The sequence below is a fragment of the Bubalus kerabau genome, chromosome 1, assembly GCF_029407905.1.
Source record: "Bubalus kerabau isolate K-KA32 ecotype Philippines breed swamp buffalo chromosome 1, PCC_UOA_SB_1v2, whole genome shotgun sequence".
Taxonomy (NCBI): domain Eukaryota; kingdom Metazoa; phylum Chordata; class Mammalia; order Artiodactyla; family Bovidae; genus Bubalus; species Bubalus kerabau.
The window spans coordinates 68,221,993-68,226,210 of record NC_073624.1 but is presented as its reverse complement, the minus strand read 5'-3'; the positions used below and the strand labels follow the sequence as shown (position 1 = coordinate 68,226,210).

At 32.9% G+C, this 4,218-nt stretch overlaps 1 long non-coding RNA gene across 1 annotated transcript; it reads right to left on the bottom strand.

The window, feature by feature from the left end:
• Positions 1-3,400: 3,400 nt before the first annotated feature.
• On the bottom strand, positions 3,401-4,218 carry LOC129650496 (uncharacterized). The gene is made up of 3 exons (XR_008713797.1): positions 4,105-4,218; positions 3,892-3,991; positions 3,401-3,795 (listed from the first exon to the last, which is right to left on the bottom strand). It is a non-coding gene; the product is annotated as an uncharacterized LOC129650496 (long non-coding RNA).

The following is a 4,218-nucleotide window of genomic DNA, read 5'->3' as shown; positions in this document are numbered from 1 at the left end:
TACAGATAGACTGTAATATAATATATATTTTAGCAAAGCTAAGTGTTTATTTGCATTTTTTCAGTACACATATATGTCTTAAAAAACCAAACGGGGATACAGATCTTTATTTGTCACTCATTTAAATACCAGCCTTATTAAAAATCTTGAATTCAATGAGGTTAATTCTTAAAAACAAATGTGCTATGTTTTATAACCATGCCACAGAAATAATTTAGAACTGAATCAAAAAAGTATAGTTGATTCAAAATGATGCATATCAATTATGAAATTGATGCAAATTTAATATTATCATTATTTCTAAGTCTCTATTTCTGTCAGTGCCAACACCATTATTCCAGTCTTCTGGACTAAAAGCTTTGACATCATTTTTTATTCTTTCCTGTTTTTGCCCATTATGAGTAATTTATTAGCAAGCCTATTTGTAACTGCTTATGTAAAACTGCCTTGATCCTCTTAATAGTAATGAATCTCTCTCATTTATGCTCTTTTACTTCTTTTACCTTTGTTATAGCACTTATTAACGTATAGCTTGTATAACAGCTGTAAAATTACCTGTCTTTTCTACTGAGAGAAAGGACAATACCTTATTCAAATTTTCAACCCCCTCAATGTCTAACTTTCCACCTGTGTAAATATGACTACTGTGTAGTACAGGGAACTCTACTCAGTGCTCAGTGATAACCTAAATGGGAAGGAAATCTAAAAAAGAGGGAATTATATGTATTATATGCTATATAATTTGCTGTACAGCAGAAACTAATATAACATTGTAAAGCAACCATACTCAAATAAAAATTAATGAAATAAATTAAAATTTTAAAGTTTGTATTAGAAACATGCATCATCATCTATGTAGCATGCTTGCCAAAAATAAGTTGCCTGCCAAAAATAAGTTGCCTAAATATAATCATGAAGAAATAGACATGTCCAAGTTAAGAACAACCTGTAAATGGACTAACTTAGACTCTTTGTTAACATAAAAACATAAAATAAGAAGAGGAAAAAAATAAATAACTACCAAGCACAGCATTTGGTACATAATAGGCATATAGTAGGCAGTGAAAATAAGTTTTTCAAATTCTAAAGGTTTTAACTGACTATAAGACAGATTTTGATAAATCATTATTTTCAATGTGATTTTGTACAAGTTCTCTGCTGCCTATTACATCACATATAAACTTCTCTGTCATTTGTTTAATGTCTCTGACAATACTTCTCCACTGCAAATTTATAGCGTATTTATTACCAATTTCCAAACAAAATTCTCTACCCAAGTATACTAAAACTAAGATCATGGCATCCAGTCCCATCGCTTCATGGCAAATAGAAGGGGAAAAAGTGGAAGCAGTGATAATTTTATTTTTCCCAGTCTCCAAAATCACTGCAGATGGTGACTACAGCCTTGAAATTAAAAGAAGCTTTCTCTTTTCAAGGAAAGCAATGACAAACCTAGACAGCATATTAAAAAGCAGAGACATAACTGCTGACAAAGATCTGTCTAGTCAAAGGTATATTTTTTTTCCAGCAGTTATGTGTGGATGTGAGAGTTGGACCATAAAGAAGGCTGAGTGTTGAAGAATTGATGCTTTCAAACTGTGGTGTGGGAAAAGACTCTTGAGAGTCCCTTAGACAGAAAGGAGATCAAACCATTCATGACCCCTGAATATTCACTGGAAGGACTGATGCTAAACCTGAGGGTCCAATATTTGGTCACCTGAGGCAAAAAGCCGACCCATTGGAAAAGACCCTGATGCTGGGAAAGATTGATGGCAGGAAGAGAAGGGGACGTCAGAGAATGAGATGGTTGAATGGCATCACTGATTTTCATGAGTTTGAGCAAACTCTGGAAGATAGTGAAAAACAGGGAAGCCTGGCATGCTGCAGTTCATGGGGTCACAAAGAGTTGGATATGACTTAGTGATTGAACAACAACAATGCTCATTTTTGAAATTATGAAAAAAATATATTTACATTTTAGAAATTTTGAATACTGACAGAGATGTAAAGAAATGAAAGATCTTGCTTAATTGTATTAATATTAAACAGAGACAACAATAATTAACTAACTACTTAGTGTTCATTCCAATTTTGTTCTGTGCATAACCCTGTCTAGCTGAAATAATTCTGATTATTAAATTATGCAACTTGAATGTCACACAATATTAAAACTTAAACATTATTCCATTATTTTAAAAATCTTTACAAACATAGTTTTAATAGTAATTAAAATATTAAATGCACAAGATTAAATTCAATATAATTTAAACAATGTTAACGTTAAGGCTTTTAGTATACTACTACTACTAAGTAGCTTCAGTCGTGTCCGACTCTGTGCAACCCCATGGACTGCAGCCTACCAGGCTTCTCCGTCCAAGGGATTCTTCAGGCAAGAACACTGGAGTGGGTTGCCATTTCCTTCTCCAATGCATGAAAGTGGAAAGTGAAAGGGCTTTTTAGTATATCCTTACATGTTTAGACATTAGCTTATTTCCAATAGTTTTGAAATTTGTAATAATAAAGTTTCAACTTTGGGGGAATAAAGTTTTTCCTGAGTTTCAAATAATAATAATCAGGATATATTCTAAAAACTGCTACAGGTTCAAGATGTATTTTAATTATTACAAAATAGTCTCTTTATTGCCAAAATGGCTCCACGATTTTTTACTATACCCAGCATAATCTTCTTGTCAGATTCTATGATTCTTGCTAGTTTGATAGTCAACATTTTCACTATGAGTTCATTAATCACATGTATTTTTCCTTTTCCAAATAATTTTGATCATTCCTTTATTATTTGGGCAGTTTTAATGTTTTTCTTATGAATCTATATGTACTCCTTACTTATTAAAGACAAAAAAAAGTATATTTGCTGCATATTTTTCCCAAAGTATTGTTTTCGCTCACGTATTTTGTTTGCATAAAACATTTTGTGTTAATGCTGTTAAATGCTATTTTTGTTATATTATTATTATTAATAGAATATACTATAAGAAAAAGAATATATAGCAATAGAGAAGAGAAAATAAAAGGAAAATAAAAAGCAACAACAATGCTTGTGGTAAAGTTATTAAATTAAAAGATGATATGTCAATCATTACACCATAAGTGTGTGTTGTCCATAAATTACATTGTAAACCTAATTTAAGCTATTGCATAAAATTAAATCATTTATATACTCCTTAATGTATTTAACCATTTCTTATTTGGGTTATTAAGATTTTTATTAGTATGAACAAGATCCTAGTAAATATTTTTCACATAAATCTTACATAATAATTTTCATTGTGTCTTTGAGGATAAATTTCTTAAAGCAAAATTATTGATTGAAAATGTATAAACACTTTAGGATTTGTAACTTGCTTTCCTGGATGTTAATTTACTCATAAGAATGCATGCTTACTGAATCTGTAAGAATAACTGTTTTATAGATCTCTGTTTATTGGATATGTGAAAATATTTATAATGTGCACTTCTTTGGTTACAATGATGTTGGGCATTAAATATTGCTTCTGGGCTCCAAGGTCACTCTTCCATACCTGGCTTGGAGACACTGATTAGGGCTGGGACAGCAAACTTTTTCCCTTTGGCCACTTCTTTCCTTGATAGGTCCTGTGACTGGTGGGTATCAGAGTGAGGCTGCCAAGCAAGAGAAAATGTCAAAAGACCCTCCTTGTTCATCTTTTCCCATCTTTCTAGCATCAGCTCTTCTTCCTGGTAGCAGTGGTGAATTCTAACAGCAGCTGATTCTATCTTCTTTCCATTCACTCCCAAAATGATGCATTCCACCCAGTGCTATCAACAACAAGAAAGCAATGCCCTTTTCTCAGAGGTCTGAATCTCAGTTCTTTAGGATCCTCTTACAAGCTTTCTGATTGTGAAAACACCAACCTCTTCCTTTTGTTCCTCCTGCTCTCAGGGTGGTTAATACTCCGTGAAGTTACTATCTGTATCATCTCAGAAAGTCTTATTGGACAGCACTACAATAATCCTGTAATTTAAAGGGCAATGGCTCCCAAACTTGGAAACTTCCAAAGTCAAATTTCAAAGCTCAGGCCACACCCCAGACCAATTAAATCACAGTCTCTAGGGATGGATACCAACCTCTTCCTCCTTGTCTTCTTTGCCTCCTCCTCCTCATTATTATTACGATTATTTGAAGTTTCTACAGGCCATTATGATAGGCTTCCAGGTGGCTCAGTGGGTAAAGAATCTGCC